This window comes from Schistocerca nitens, chromosome 1 (genome assembly GCF_023898315.1).
Source record: "Schistocerca nitens isolate TAMUIC-IGC-003100 chromosome 1, iqSchNite1.1, whole genome shotgun sequence".
NCBI lineage: Eukaryota > Metazoa > Arthropoda > Insecta > Orthoptera > Acrididae > Schistocerca > Schistocerca nitens.
Genome location: NC_064614.1, coordinates 973,689,852 through 973,707,450, shown reverse-complemented (window position 1 = coordinate 973,707,450; position 17,599 = coordinate 973,689,852). Strand labels below are relative to the sequence as shown.

Below are 17,599 nucleotides of genomic sequence, written 5' to 3'. Positions count from 1 at the left end.
AAAAACATTGTTTTACTTTTTCGATAGATGATCTTTTCACTGTACTTTGAGTTTAGAAAATAAAACATTGAGGCATTCAAAAAAATTGGTGCAAATTATCCACAACCCCTACAGAAAGAAAGAACTATATGTACAATATTTGAAGAAGTGAATTTTGTATTACTTTATTGATGAATAAAAAATCAAATAAATAAACCAGAATGCTTTAAATGAACTTGTATTAAGTCACATTTTATTTTTTAAGGTCATATTTATGTAAGGTTTAGGTCATAAATGCTTGCATATTTCATTGTTTTTTAGGTAATTAAAATCTGGGCTCTAGTCTTAACAAATGCTGTTTCGCTGCAGTGATCAGGATATTCCAACTGGCACCTAAATTATTTATTATAAATCTCCAAACCTCATCACATAATAAGATTCCTTCAATACGAATTGATGTTTTAAACTAAGTATAAAATACCCATTGTGGCTAGTATCCTCTTACCACTGTAATTTCTTTCTTTAGACGGATTAATAGAGGGTCGGCAGTAGATTGAAATTGTGTCGTGTGGATAAACGATATTAGCGGCGGTTTATTGCATGCACAAACGTTTGCATGGATAAATAGTTAACAAGTGGGCTGGCTTTAATGCGAACTGAAGAAAAAAAAGTTTTCATCCGAAAGAGTACAATGTTTCACTTGTACGGTCTCAAGTTTTCCGAGGTAGGTTGCCAGTAACTCCAATGTGTGCCCCTCCCTCGTAGTTCCCCACTCTGCTGCAGGCAGAAGCACGAGCTCTGCCAGAGGTCGTCCTTCGGCCATCGCCGTCGCCCGCTGCTGCCCTCTGCAGTCGCGCAACCAGCCCTTTCTGAGTTTTTTCGGCCTTTAATATTGCTGAGTGGGAGACGCTTCAGCTCCATTAGCAATATGCGCAAACGCTACTCCTCGGGCTTTCCGTGAACTCGTATTTAACCTAGCGCTGCCCATTGCCCACTGGGGAAACTGCACAGGCGTTCTGTACAACGCGAAAACTTCTCAAGGTAAAATAAAACAAACGAAAATAATCATTACAATAGTTATTCCAGTGACGTAGACACCAAAGATAGTATTATGTCTTAAGAGCACAGCGCAACAACCTTCTGTCTTCATGCGTACCCTTTTAATTCTACGGTACAAAAAGCTCTAGGAGGCACAGTTGTTCATTAAAACAATTAATCCTTATATAATCTCTGATTGCTGCAGGTGAGACCAATGCGTTGTACGACTGGCACAATTTGTCACTCCGCATGTACTTCTGCGAAAAGGTATGAGCTAAATTCGGTAACACGATAAATCACTCAAATCTAAAGGCTGTGAATTCAATCAAATAGCTTGGGATTACTGTTAAGAATAACTTAAATTGAAACGATCACATAGATAATCTTGTGGGATAGAATAACCAAAGATTGCGATTTATTGGCAGAACACATGGAACGTGCAACAGGTCTACTAAAGAGACTGATTACTCCATAGCTGTCTATCCACTTCTGGAGTATTACTGGGCGATTTGGGACCCGCTTCAGATAGGGTTGACGGAGGACACAGAAAAGGGCAACGAAATAGGAGAGGCAGTACCACGGATCTGATACCCCAATTCGCGCGACAGTCATTAAAACAATGGCATTTTTCCTTGTGACACGATCGTCTCATGAAGTTTCAATGATCAACTTTTTGCTCCAAATGCGAAAATATTTCGTTGATGACCGTCTACATAGGAAGACATGATTATTATAATAAAATAAGAGAAACTAGAGTTTCCACGAGAAGATTTCAGTGTTTGTTTTCCCCGAGCGCTGTTCAAGAGTGGAACGGTAGAGAGATAGCTTACAAGTGGTTCGATGAACCCTCTGCCAGGCACTTAATTATCAACTGCAGAGCAATCATCTAGTTGTTGGCGTACTTCTACATTTGTACCCCAAAAGCCGCCTTATGGTGTGTCGGGGAGGGTATTTAACGCACCGCTTTCAGTTCCCCCTTTTTCTGCTTCAGTCCAAAATGAATGGTGCGCGCGAAAAACGATCGTTGCTTAATCTCTGTGTGACGTTGATTCTCTTTAGTTTTAGCTTCATGGTGTTCTAGCGCGAGAGATCCAGGAGGAAACAATACGTTGCATTAATGTCCTATTATTATTATTATTATTATTATTATTATTATTATCGTTAATTCCCCATTTAGGAGAACGTTAAAGCACAATCAATTTTCAAGGCATTTTTGTCTCTTTCTTTTCTCTTCCCAAAAACCTCTCATGTATTCTCTGTGTCTCTTATTCCACTCTTCTGTCCACTTCTTTCCTGGTTTCTTCTCTTTTTCTGTTTCCTCCAATTTCTGTTTCCTGATTTTTTTTTCTGCATTTTTCTCTGTTTGTTATTTCTTCTGTGGAAATATTTAGTTTCTTGAGGTCTCCCGTGGTGTCCTTTGCCTAGTTAGTTCTTGATCAGCCTATAAATATTCTTTTTCTGATGTTATGTGTAATTGTCTCTATCTGTTGGTAGAGTTCTTTCGTCGGTCTCAAAAGATCCCATCATTGATGTGCGTTCTCGGAACTTAATAGTTAGCCAGTCCGTAATGCACAACGCCCTATTCTAAATCTGCCACTTACGTTAGGTGAGTAACTCCGTGCGGTTTTCGCGCTAATTACACGAAACTGTGATCATACGCATTGCTCTTTTTTGGATCTTCTCTACCTCCTTGATCAGTCATGTCTGTTAAAGGGTCTCAGACCGACGAGCAATGCTCATTTATCGACCGAACAAGAGGTTTGTAAGCTGCCTCACTCGCGGATGGACGCCACTCTCCTTACGGATGCTTCCAGTTAATTTCAGTTTGACTTATCACTTTCCTTCGATTAGTTTTATGTGGTCGTTCTACTTTAAATCGCTCCGTACCACTACTCTCAGGTATTTAATGGATGTGACAGCTTCCAGCGAATGTTCGGTAGTCACGTAATCAAACAATATCGGGTCTTTCCGTCTATTTATAAGCTACATTTTACATATGCTTATGTTAAGAATCAATTTTTATACCTTGCATCTAGCGTCAATCCTCTGCAAACCTTACTTCATTTGGTTACAATTTTCCGGCATTGTGACATCTTTGAAAAAAAGAGGAAACAAGGAAAAGCGTCATCGGTAAACAGCCTCATGGACCTTCCGACGTTATCCGCCAGGTCATTCAATGCACGAAGTTAGTTTTACGAGTGAAGATTTCTCCTCTAAGAATGAAATGAAATGGTCGTGTGGCACTGATGGCCGGGAGTCCACGCCGGGTTGCAAGTCTTATTTCATGTGACGTCACATTGGGCGACTTACGTGTCGGTGATGATGAAATGGTGTAAGGACAACACAACACCCACTCCACGAGCAGAGAAAATCGCCAACCCGGCCTGGAATGGAACTCGGCCCCACCGCATGGCAGGCAAACACGTTACCAACTAGCCAAGCAGGCGGACTGCGTTAAGAGTGACGGGCTTTGTTGTGTCTGGTACGAACTATTCAAACCAGTCGCTAAGCTGATCTGATATTCCGTTCGCCCAAATTTTGCTCTTTAGAGAAAGATGTGGGCCTGGCTTTCGCGAAGAGCAAGGAAGGCGACATCAGTCATGGCCCCGGCACCCACTGCGTTCACAGTCTTGTGGCCGAAGAGAGCGAGCAGCGTCTCACACGAGCCTGTTGATCCCTACAGACGAGATTAAGGTATCCAAAAGCGTTCAGTTATAGTAGTTGAGTACGAGAAGGGATGCCATATTCGATGCACAACAATTGGCCATCAACTTTCCCTGTGCACTTAAGATTCACATTTATTCTCCCAGCTGTGGTAATACTCTTGCGCTCGGAATTTTAGCGAACGGTAATAAAGAATCTCAGACGCCAGGACGTCGCCGGGTACCTGATTCTATTGCCCAGTTTCTTCGAGAAGTTACCTGGCCGTCTAGAAATGAATGAATGTCGTTCAGTAATAGACTAATGGTTTCGAGATACTGCAGATAAATAACGAGTCAGCACACCTCCTAACGCACAGTCAAATGCGGCAGTGCATGTAGTTGACCTCGATAGTTATGGAGTAACAACCCGTCGTTCTATTCTTTAAAAAGGTTTAGTTTGCCTTTGAGACGCAGTTGTAGAGCATATTTTTGTACTGTGGCGTTGCGTTGGTGGTTGACTCGAACTACATGTTAACGATGATGCTTCTCGTGAAATTAAGGAAAATACCAGACGAATGTGTGGTCGTGTTAAAAAAGATCTTTGATGTGAGTTATCTGTACGTATGCGACTTTTACACTCTCACAATCGGTTTTAAAAAGATCTGGAGGAGGTCGTACCGATAAACGTCCTTGTCGCGCTATGGCTGCAGGGACTGGAGTAAACGTTCATGGAATGAATGAAGTAATGCGGAAGAACTGTTGACTGAGCTTTCGAATGATCGCTGATGTGGCAAATGCAACAAAGACATAGTAAAAAAATACATGATGAATGAATAATGACAATGTTTGTGCAAAAATGGCCCCGCTGTACAAACGCTTCGTGATCAGAATGTTCCTGATATTTTGATTAATTGTAATATTCTACGGTTTACTGTTTCACGTGTTCACCAGTTTCTTTCAGTGCAGTTGAACCTTAGAAGACCTTTCATTTGAATGTTGGTAGACTAACATTGAGAAACGTCACTGCATGCGGATATGGAGGGGTTTGTGGTCTGCACACCTCTATGCCGACGGTTTTCATTTTTCGTGACCGGAGCCGCTAATCCTCAGTAAAGTAGCTTCTCAATTGGCGACACAAGAGCTGAGTGCACCGCGCTTGCCAACAGCGCTCAGAGCATCCGGACCGTCAGCTATCCAGCGCAAGTTCAGCACGACAGTGGTTAACTTCGGTGATCTGATGGAACCGGTGTTAAAGTTGTTCCTCACTAAGCAGCTGATGCCTATGCTGTAGATATTTGCTCGCTGGGTAAGAAGGTACGCAGATGTCCCCGCTGGTGAGCGGCGGCAGCGATTATGCTAGTCTTGTGTGAAGCAGCGGAACTTAAGAGTTGAGCCATTGACATGCCACTGTGACAGTCAGAAATACCTGTAACAGGTGACCTAGTCGATAAGCATATTACGGTTCATAGGATCACGTGAATTTAATTACACGTGTTGCACAACAGATAACTTACTAAATTTAATTTCTTAATTTAATAAATTAAAGAGAGTTGGCCGTAGCATACGTGAAACATGGGTGCTGTAACTCACAAGATGATAAATCGGGATTTCGTCGAACTAGAACAACGGTCACTAGGACACCCTATTTGTTACAGTTTGATGCTGATTTTAAATTAAAGCCAAGTACACAAAAACGGGAAACTGTTACGTTCGCCGGCCGCTGTGGCCGAGCGGTTCTGGGCCCTTCAGTCTGGAACCGCGGCAAAGACCAAGTAATGAGACTGAGATGAATACATTAAGTAAAAAAAAAAAAAAAAAAGAAGAAGAAAACAATTGAGGGAACAACTAAGTTTGCAGAAGCCGCATGTTGAGTGCAAAATGTTAATCAGAGATGAGAGAAAAAACTACTGTGACCGTAGCGATCGCGCGGTTCCAGACTGAAGCGCCTAGAACCGCTCTGTAACACCGGCCGGCAAATGCAATATACTGGTCCCAACTTCTACCTGTCTTCCCCTCCGCTTGTCCTAGCGGCCGTCTACATCTACGTCTACATCTGCGTGATTATTCTGCTATTCACAATAAAGTGCCTGGCAGAGGGTTCAAAGAACCACCTTAAAGCTGTCTCTCTACCGTTCCACTCTCGAACGGCACGCGGGAAAAACGAGCACTTTAATTTTTCTGCGCGAGCCCTGATTTCTCTTATTTTATTGTGATGGTCATTTTTTCCCTATAAAGGCGGGTGGCAACAGAATGTTTTCGCAAACGGAGGAGAAAATCGGTGAGAAATTTCATGAGAAGATCCCGTCGAAACGAAAAACGCCATTGTTTTAATGATTGCTACACCAATTCACATAACGGGTCTGGGGCTCTATCTCCCCTACTTCGCGATGATAAAAAAGGAGCTGCCCTTCTCTGCACTTTTTCGATGTCATCCGTGAGTCCCATCTGTTGCGGATTCCACACCGCACAGCAATACAACAGAATAGGGCGGACAAGCGTAGTGTAAGCAGTCTTTTTAGTAGACCTGTTGCACCTTCTAAGTGTTGTGCCAATGAATCGCAGTCTTTGGTTGGCTCTACCCACAACATTATGTATTTGATCGTTCCAATTTAGGGTATTTCTAATTTTATTCCCTAAGTATTTAGTTGAATTTACAGCCTTCAGATTTGTGTGACTTATCGTGTAATCGAAATTTAGCGGATCTCTTTTAGTACTCTTGTGAGTACTTCACACTTTTCTTTATTCAGGGTCAATTGTCAATTTTCGCACCATACAGATATCTTATCTAAATCATTTTGCAATTCGTTGTGGTCATCTGATGACTTTACAAGACGGTAAATGACAGTATCATCTGCAAACAATCTAAGACGTCTACTATGTCGTTAATATAAATCAGAAACAATAGAGGGCCTGTAACACTTCCTTGGGGAACGTTGGATATTATTTCTGTTTTTCTTGATACCTTTCCACCTATTGCTACGAACTGTGACCTTTCTGAGGGGAAATCACGAATCCGGTCGCACAAATGAGGCGATATTCCATAGGCAGGCAGTTCGCTTAGAAGACGCTCGTGGGGAACGGTGGTTTTTCTTTGAATGGGACTGTGGCCCCTCTTAATAACCACACGCGGACTCGATCTCCCCTTTCACCCGAGGTATCTTCAACATGCAATCGATAGGATTCCCAACTAAACATTTAAACAACCTCCAGAATAGGGAAATTAATATCGAAATTTAGTAGTTAGATATCGCAGTCCATGAAATTAACCTTAACATGCTTGTACTCAGATTTCAAGCTGGGAATTGATTTAGATTGTCTGTATTTATTAAAGTAAAGGACTCTGATCATGGGGGGTGGCAGTTTTGATGAAAACAATAGCTTAAAAAGCAGAAGAGCAAGGCCTGGGAATGAACATCTTGGGAGACGACGTTTGACTGCTGCTGTGTAACACAGAGATAGCGGTGCTGTGCAACACAGAGAGAGATGCTCGACTGCATGGAGAACGAGTCCTCCAGTACTTTTGTGGTGCCTGAGAAGTCTGTTTCTAGAGTGTATGGACAGTGACTGTGTCTTATGCTCTGTGGTCTGTATGCGGGACTCCCCAAAGAAACTCTCATACCATAAAGTGGACAATAACAGTTATTTTGACACCTCACCGTTATTTTCTTTAAAGATCCGGAAGTTGCATTACTGAAGACTGTGGGCCATGCTGCTGAATATGTAATCACTAAAATACTTGAGGTTGACAGAAACACGACGTTTGCTTGGTTAATGAAGCACCCACCATATGCCGGCCGGAGTGGCCGAGCGGTTCCAGGCGCTACAGTCTGGAACCGCGCGACCGCTACGGTCGCAGGTTCCAATCATGTCGTGGGCATGGACGTGTGTGATGTCCTTAGGCTAGTTAGGTTTAAGTAGTTCTAAGTCTAGGGGACTGATGACCACAGATCTTAAGTCCCTTAGTGCTTAGAGCCACTTGAACCATTTTTGAAAGGATGTTGCGTTTATTCAGGATTCCGATACACCATGTTATTCCCCAGTCTTTTGGCTTCCGTAATCAATCTTTCAACAACATCTCCATTCAACGCTTCTGTCCCATACCTACTTATTGCGTGGGCCTGTATGACTGCATGGTACCCCTCTGCTGGTCGACTTTGGAGACCGTGACGATGTTCGACAAAAAATTGCTACGATCAGCCCCGTAACGCGCAAGCAACTCGGGGCAGGTAGTCCTTCGTTGACCTTTGTGGTCTTCTGTTAGGCAGCGGAGAACGCAGCGGATACACACCCTTGAGCATCCCAACCGGTGGACGAGTGTGTCAGCACTATAAACAGAGACGTCTAGTTCAGCAGCGAGATGTTTGATTTTCATGTGTTGATCACCTCAAATAAGAGTACCCGCACGTTTCAACATTGCAGTAGTCACAGTTGCGTGCGGCTGGTGGGAGCGCTGGAGATCGGACACGTCTGAGCGACCTTGTTGCGATGATGACAGACGCCTCGTCAACGACTGCCAGGCCTCCGTAGACATTCCGCAAGCGCCTTAGAATATGTGTGACGCTCTTGTTTTGCAACGGAAGAAACACTGACAGCATTCTGCTTGGAACGAGCATCCGCTACAGACGCCATATTGAAGTCTACTTGTAGAGCTGCCACCTATCGGAATTTCATGAAAATGTAGGGCCGAGGCAGGAACATTCCACGATGTCCCACATCAAATTCTGCATTTTTAACGTTAATTGGCCATAAAAAATGCGTTGCATTAGTTATTGAAAGCTCCTCGTACACTCGCAACTACACACATTAGTCTTTTGATCGTGACTGCCATTTGAAACGTGAAACGTTGCACACGAGCCCTTCGTGGTCAAATACAACAACGCAACCACCAGGCTTAGCTAGAACCTTCATTTGTGTTCAGACACACATTTCTCGCGGACGTTTCCATATTTTTGTCCAGTCTGTGTAGCACAGGTGCTAGTGCTAATACATGTGGACGGTGTTGCGACTGCTGCTTTTGGGAAATTTTGCGACGCATTAATTTTTCCACAGGTGAAACATAGTTTACAAATTTACCAAGTTCTTGACATTAACGAAAGTACTATCCCTGATTGTGCGTTGTGATACTTCAGTTTCCACTGACATTCCCCTGTAACTTAAATATCGGATGAGAAGCAAAAGTCGCGATTCGAGTGCCTGTACTTAGTTTTATTTTTATTTTTGAGGATTTCGAGAAATTAAAGACAGAATGTAATTGTGTTGTGGGCTGTTTGTTTTGTGTGCTGAAGCGCGAGTAATCCTGTATTACAGGAATTATCTGTATTACAGAAATTTGTATTTAACTCATGAAAGATTTTGTACTAGAATTTCGGTTTTTTGTGAGTTCACAATTGCGGGTTTAACCTTCACTGTGCTCATTATAATCAATCCTCTTGGAATTGTGTCAACTTAATATTTTGGGTAACTGTGACAGTAGAAGTGTCGTTCCACAACCTACGTTGCTTGTATTCCATCCTACCAACATACAGTGTGGAAATTTTACGTTGACAAACCAGAATAACTCGAAAAATAAGCTTCACCCCCTTGGGGTGGGGCGGGAGGCAACATTAAAATTTCAAATGGGAACCCCCATTTTTATTGCAGAATCAGATGCTACATAAAAAAACTACGTACATTTTGTCTTAAACAGTTGTTTTGATCCTTGATAGTTGGCGCTGTAATTCAAAAAGATCCCAGATCTCATTTTTGCGTGGAAAATGGTTACGGATAGTCTTTTACTTTGTTTACTCTGCTCGTTAATGAGTTCACACCGTAGTAAGTAGGATGTTTGGTCAGTTAGTTAGCTAGTCAGATGATTTGTTTGATAATTAACAGTTGTGTGGCCTCATGAACAAGAAACTAACAAAAGTTATCGGAATCTGCGAAAAAAATTAATACAGTATTTGGGTCAACACTTTTAAAACTCCAAATTCCTCTCTCTCAAACCCCACCCTATGTGGAGAGAGGGAGAGTTTTAGTTTTACGAAGTAAATAAGTATTTTTCATTTATCTGTAACCATTTTCCAGCCAAAAATGAGAACATGGATTCTCTTGAATTACAGCGCCAGCTACCAAGAATCAAAACAAATGTTTCAGACAAAATTTACGTAGTTTTTTATGTAGAATCTGATTCTGCAGTAAAAAATGGGTTTTCTATTTGAAATTTTAAAGTTTCCTCCCGCATCACGCCCAGGGAGATGGGGTGGCAGGCTAGTTTTAGCACCAGCAGATGTCCCCTTGTAGCTAATCAACTTCGGATTCTACACATTTTTTCGTTTAAAGCTTATTTTTCGGGTTATTCTGGTTTGTCAACATAAAATTTACACCCTGTGTACAGGATAGGTTGGGAGGAAAGGTACATGCTTTGAGACGCGATAGTATTAATGATTCTGAACAAAAAACTTCATATGGACATATGCCCTGTTGCGAATGATTTCCGAGGTAGGAGACGTTTAATATTACTTTCGTTGTTGTTGTTGTGGTCTTCAGTCCTGAGACTGGTTTGATGCAGCTCTCCATGCTACTCTATCCTGTGCAAGCTTCTTCATCTCCCAGTACCTACTGCAACCTACATCCTTCTGAATCTGCTTAGTGTATGCATCTCTTGGTCTCCCCCTACGATTTTTACCCTCCACGCTGCCCTCCAATACTAAATTGGTGATCCCTTGATGCCTCAGAACATGTCCTACCAACCGATCCCTTCTTCTGGTCAAGTTGTGCCACAAACTCCTCTTCTCCCCAATCCTATTCAGTACCTCCTCATTAGTTATGTGATCTACCCATCTAATCTTCAGCATTCTTCTGTAGCACCACATTTCGAAAGCTTCTATTCTCTTCTTGTCCAAACTATTTATCGTCCATGTTTCACTTCCATACATGGCTACACTCCATACAAATACTTTCAGGAAAGACTTCCTGACACTTAAATCTATACTCGATGTTAACAAATTTCTCTTCTTCAGAAACATTACTTTCGTATGTTTTTCTTTAATAACTCGAAAACCCCACACGCCAACGAAAACGTGTCGCAGTACACAATTAAAATAAATTAAATTTGCTACTAAGAAAGGTCTTATTTATTTTTTGTCTAGGACTAACAGTTTGCGCGAAGAGATCGCGAGAATATTGAAAGTCTCGCACGAAGAGCTTGCGCTGTAGCTTAGGTTCCTTTTGTAGGCCAGTTTGAGGTGGTTTTCCGACTTGATTGACCACAAACGTCCTGTATCAAAATGTCCGTCTCAACTTCCGCTATGCTACTGTGGTACTTTGTAAACAGTGACAATGAATAATACAGAAAATAAATAAAAATGTACCTTAAATGTGTTGTCTCGGAAACCATTCGCAATAGGGCATATGTCCACATCAAGTTTTTTGTTCAGAATCACTAATACTATCACCCGTCAAAACAAGTACCTTTGCTCCTGACTCACTCTGTATATGTATGTATACATATCGCCTGACAAAAAAGTTTAGCAGTCAGAATACATGGTTTGTCAATGTAACTTCGTACTTGTATACCCAGTCAGCAGGTATGTAACTGGTTGGAGTTCCAATCTTCTGTGCAAGGTAGAAAGGCCAACAGAGTGTGTCATTGTGTTTTCAGGATTTGAACATTCGACCGTAGCAGCAGCGCTGTTACAGACTGAGACGCCTAGAAACGCTCGGCCACAGCGGCCGGCATTTACAAAGAAATGTTGGTGCTGAAACTCACTATCCACAGATATGCGCTATCAAAATAGTCCTCTCTTGGAGATATTGAGGTGCGAGCGGCTTGCTGTCCAGATACTCACGCGATATAAAATTAAAAAAAAAGAGAGAAAATAGAAAAAACTGAGATGCTGGGAGAAGCTGATAGATTACATGTCACTCACAACTCATTCGTTCATTTAAGAAAAAAATTATTACGCGACTGAGTAGCGAATTACGAAAAGTACCAGGAAAGGACTGGAAACATCATAGTTGTTTTTGGAAATTTTGCAAATTTGTGGTAAGTTCCCATGGGACCAAACAGCTGAGGTAATCGGTCTTTAGACTTACACACTACTTAATCTAACTTAAATTACCTTACACTAAGGACAACACACACCCATGCCCGAGGGAGTACTCGAACCTCCGACGGGGAAAGCTGCGCGAACCGTGACAAGGCGCCTGACACCGCGCGGCAACCCCGCGCGGCCATCAAAGTTGTCTTGATGTGTATGGGGAGTGCCATGAATCTGCTGTAATACGTCTCTCTAAACAACAGATATGTAGAGCTTTCTGCCTCTGAATAAACGAGAGAAGCCAACGTAGAGATAACCGTGCGCAGAACATGGTGTTCCCAGACGAATACCTACCACTTTTAACGTTTGTGCTTGACTCTTACATAGTGTTCGAGAGCGCCACTTTCAAAGGGAACTGCAAGCATTTGAACTGGGAAGCCAAGTTTGCTGAGACGATAGGAAATCCTGGTATCAACATCGCCTCTCATTGGCTGCACCCGTGATGATGGTGGCCTGCACGATGTGCCTTCTCAGCTGCGTGATGCGTAACTTGGTACCACTGCACTGTCTTGCTGCATTCAGGTTACGCTTGAGTATCACAGGCACTCTCAACCCCTGGCAACTCTAATGAGTTTAGAAATTCTACAGGGTATGTAGTGGCGTCGGCTCTTGTCATCACTGTATCGATCGTCGTGTGGATAGTCACCGCACCATCTACTTTATCAATAATTTTTGTACTGATGTTTTCCACCGATTCATTCAAAAAATGGTTCAAATGGCTCTGAGCACTATGGGACTTAACTTCTGAGGTCATCAGACCCCTAGAACTTAGAACTATTTAAACCTAACTAACCTAAGGACATCACACACATCCATGCCCGAGGCAGGATTCGAACCTGCGACCGTAGCGGTCGCGATGTTCCAGACTGTAGCGCCTAGAACCGATCGTCCACTCAGGGTGGCCCACCGATTCATTCCTCGGCGCCAATATCACTACGCTAAACTTTCATTTTATAGTTAACTTTCATGGATGGGGTTTTAGTTATGTTACCCACCCACTAGACTTAGAGAAAGCTTTTGACAACGTTAACTGGAATACTCTCTTTCAAATTCTGAAGGTGGCAGGGGTAAAATACAGGGAGCGAAAGGCTATTTACAATTTGTACAGAAACCAGATGGCAGTTATAAGAGTCGAGGGGCATGAAAGGGAAGCAGTGGTTGGGAAAGGAGTGAGACAGGGTTGTAGCCTCTCCCCGATGTTATTCAATCTATATATTGAGCAAGCAATAAAGGAAACGAAAGAAAAGTTCGGAGTAGGTATTAAAATTCATGGAGAAGAAGTAAAAACTTTGAGGTTCGCCGATGACATTGTAATTCTGTCAGAGACAGCAAAGGACTTGGAAGAGCAGTTGAACGGAATGGACAGGGTCTTGAAAGGAGGATATAAGATGAACATCAACAAAACCAAAACGAGGATAATGGAATGTAGTCAAATTAAATCGGGTGATGCTGAGTGGATTAGATTAGGAAATGAGACACTTAAAGTAGTAAAGGAGTTTTGCTATTTAGGGAGTAAAATAACTGATGATGGTCGAAGTAGAGAGGATATAAAATGTAGACTGGCAATGGCAAGGAAATCGTTTCTGAAGAAGAGAAATTTGTTAACATCGAGTATACATTTAAGTGTCAGGAAGTCGTTTCTGAAAGTATTTGTATGGAGTGTAGCCATGTATGGAAGTGAAAAATGGACGATAACCAGTTTGGACAAGTAGAGAATAGAAGCTTTCGAAATGTGGTGCTACAGAAGAATGCTGAAGATAAGGTGGGTAGATCACGTAAATAATGAGGAGGTATTGAATAGGATTGGGGAGATGAGAAGTTTGTGGCACAACTTGACTAGAAGAAGGGATCGGTTGGTAGGACATGTTTTGAGGCATCAAGGGATCACAAATTTAGCATTGGAGGGCAGCGTGGAGGGTAAAAATCGTAGAGGGAGACCAAGAGATCAATACACTAAGCAGATTCAGGAGGATGTAGGTTGCAGTAGGTACTGGGAGATGAAGAAGCTTGCACAGGATAGAGTAACATGGAGAGCTGCATCCAACCAGTCTCAGGACTGATGACCACAACAACAACAACAACCCACCCACGGAAACAGTAGTCACGTTGACAATCTCACGGCCGGCCGAAGTGGCCGTACGGTTAAAGGCGCTGCAGTCTAGAACCGCAAGACCGCGACGGTCGCAGGTTCGAATCCTGCCTCGGGCATGGATGTTTGTGATGTCCTTAGGTTAGTTAGGTTTAACTAGTTCTAAGTTCTAGGGGACTAATGACCTCAGCAGTTGAGTCCCATAGTGCTCAGAGCCATTTGAACCATTTGACAATCTCACGCAAACAATGATTTTTTTTAGGAATAAATGTAGCCTGTGTGCTAATTCAGGGTATAGGCTATCGGCATTCCGAAGTTCATCGAAATCCGTTCAGACGCTTCAGCGCGAAGGAGTAAGAAACATACTAACAGGAGGAAAAAAATTAGTTACTTTCAGTTCGATGCAGCGCAAATATTTGTAACATTTGTACGTGCAACAACGTCGCCTACCCTCACGTGTCTGCCTGTTACCAGCGGATGTGCTCGCAAATCATAAACAAATCCAGCTAACCACGTTCTTCACGTAAGGTCAGGACGTCTCTCCGTCGTACAACATTTAGATGGCACTCTCGTTGTGAGTCTTCAGGCGTCTCAGATGCCATAAATGCCCGTGACGCTCAGCGGCTAAAATGAAACAGGCTTGTGTGGAAGTGTGTGTGGATTAAACACTTTGAGAACTGTATAGTCACGTTATTCATTGCTCTGAATCGTGTTACATAGGACATATCAAACAATAAAAGGATTTTCACAAATACGATCCAATTAAAAGTCAAAGAGTAAATACCTTTTCAGAGTAATGGTTACTCCACATTTCCCGTTATATTCTTGAAATCAGTAAATATCTTGTACTACACACCGCTAAAAGTAGGCTATTTGTTAATTTAGTGTATAATTCCATTCCATATTGCATCCAAATCTGTCAAGATAGAGAGAATCTTTAAGAAGAGAATTCTGCTACTAGATAACAGTGGCAGTTGTGGTATAGGTCTGCACTTGCAAGAGAATTTAGGTAAGGAGTAACAAGACACCAGAGCTTTTAAACGAAGTGCTGGGTTCAAGAAGATGGAAAAAGAGCTCTGTGTAAGTTTAATAAAGAGGATCACTTAGTGATAGAGGTAGGGGGTGGAAATAGTCTTAGGAGGGATTGGGCTTATGATATATGTGGTAACTTGGTCCGACTTGCTACTCAAACTCGGACCACTAATGTTCGCCTTGTACAGCATTCAAAAGAAACTACAACATTTATTCAGTGAAAACTAGACGGAAAATAGATACGCACGTGGAAGAACACTTCCTTAAGCATTGTACAACGGGGCCAGTAGCTCGAGAGCTCGTGGTTAGCACAGTCATTTTTTATCACTGGGTCCAGGATGCAATGCCCTGACAGGTCGAGGATTTTCTCCACTCGAGACTAGTTGTGTGCTATGTCCTCATCATTTCATTAACATTGAGGCGCAAGTCGCCAAAGTGGTGTCAAATTAGAAGATTTTCACTTGGCGTCCGAATATTCCGCATGGCGTCTCCTGGCCAAGGATGTCATAACCAAATTTGTTTTGTATAATAAAGTCTGTACTCAGAATGAGATTTTCACTCTGCAGCGGAGTGTGCCCTGATATGAAACTTCCTGGCAGATTAAAACTGTGTACCTGACCGAGACTCGAACTCGGGACCTTTGCCTTTCGCGGGCAAGTGCTCTACCAACTGAGCTACCCAAGCACGACTTTGGAAGGCAGGAAACGAGGTACTGGCAGAAGTAAAGATGTGATGACGGGGCGTGAGTCGTGCTTGGGTAGCTCAGTTGGTAGAGCACTTGCCCGCCAAAGGCAAAGGTCCCGAGTTCGAGTCTCGGTCCGGCACACAGTTTTAATCTGCCAGGAAGTTTCAAAGTCTGTACTATTCAGCAAGTTTCATTTTAATCGGCTTACATCAGATATGGAACAACTGAATGATAAACCCCGAGCATCCAGAACCAGTTTGAAAGGTGATAAAAAAATAAACGATAAAAACATCACTCAGGAACAAAAAAACGATCGGGAGAATACTTGGTCTAACAAAATTCCACTGCTTAAAGAACACAAGACTTACTCATAAATGTCATCAAAGTGATGGGACATGAACGTTCCTGTATGACCGGGAAATGCAACATCATCCGATGCTAGATTGTCAAGAATGAAAAAAGCATCAATGAGGAAGTTGAAACTAAGGACGATGCTGGTGGTTCTTTTATATATATATATAAAATTAAGAGTGGCATCATGACTAAATGTGTGCCTGATGGCCAAATCGTTAATCATGAACACTATAAACCACTCCTAGTCAAAATGAGGAAAAACTATAGAGAAAAATACTAGATCGGTGGAAGATACTGCCTCTGGAAAAAGGCACCAGCTCACAGTGTCCTACCTGTGAAGCTGCCCTTAGCGGACAAGCACATGCCTGTGGTAAGGCATCCACCGTATTAGCTACACATCATTCCTTGTGACCTGAACCTGTTTCAAAAAGTGAAAAGTGATTTGAAAGGAACTCCTTTTCAACCTGTAGGAAGGGCAACGGCAAAAAAAACTGACTAAACTGTTGTAAGTAGTGATACCTGATAAACTACAGCATCGCTTTGAACAGTGTAAGACACATATTAAACGGTGTATAGACAGCAGACGGGAATACACCCGAAAGGCATAAATATTAGTTTTAACTTTGTTTACAATGAATCACAGATCCAGGGTCTCATCATTTAATCGCTACACTTCCTTTCGTTGTGAGAGCAGTGCATACTAGGACAGCAGCCCTGCGTGCAGGTTGTTCACGCTCTATCAATGAATAGAACAGATGCTTTACAATAAACGTTCTTATTCCAGTTCGTTGTTTCCTGTAGTTAAGACGAGTCTCGGAAGTAAGCGAAAGATGATAGTTGTGTCCCCACTACTGAACGATTAGATGTTCGCCATTCATAAACGAAGAAAAAGTCTACAACTGTCACAGTTTTGAAAAATTCGGTGATAAATAAACTTTGCCTAAGTTACTAAAATTTCTTCGAACATCATACGTTCCATTATTACTGTTTCACAATGGGCTTAGAATCCCTTTTTACTAAACTATGGTATCAAAATTTACATATATGTTGTTTCACTAACTGATACAAAAATTACGTTGTTAATATACTGTGAAGATATAATAAAAATAAGAGATGCGAGAAGACTCCCAGTGAATATTTTGCATTCATCTATGAGGCAGTAAACATTGGACGACACAGTCACGTTTGTTAACCCTATCGTTCGGCTAAAAATCTTTATGAGAATCTCACGGAACGTATTCACTAAAGATGCACAAGCATGTCTTTCAGAATAACTGTATGCAGAAACCACTAGCGTCAGTATTATTTATTTTTCCTTTTTTTGTATCGCCGCGCAACATAACTCACGTATTACAAAAATAGGCCTCCCTCTTACCGGCAGCTATTTTTTACTAAACTATGGTACCTTTGGAGCAGTTTTAGATGAGTCCGTAATGACCTCGTTGTCGACAAAACGTTAAGCTCCGGCCAAAAAATTCCACTTTCATAAGCTCACTCAAATTAACTGTCAAGTAATTTAATAATATGAAATTAAACCACCGCTACGCTTATTGGAATCTTGATTAGTTTTAACTGACGAAATCGCTATCAAAAGCCTATCGATTTTTTTCTACCTTGTTAAATTTCGAGCACGCTCCAGCTGCTCGCCAGATAATCTCATTACTGGCATGAAACGGCACGCCATTTCCACTCAAATGAGCTC

The 17,599-nt window shown here is 42.1% G+C and overlaps 1 non-coding gene across 1 annotated transcript; it reads left to right on the top strand.

Moving 5' to 3' along the window:
• Positions 1-15,608: 15,608 nt before the first annotated feature.
• On the top strand, positions 15,609-15,683 carry Trnaw-cca (transfer RNA tryptophan (anticodon CCA)). The gene has a single exon. It is a non-coding gene; the product is annotated as a tRNA-Trp (tRNA).
• Positions 15,684-17,599: the final 1,916 nt, after the last annotated feature.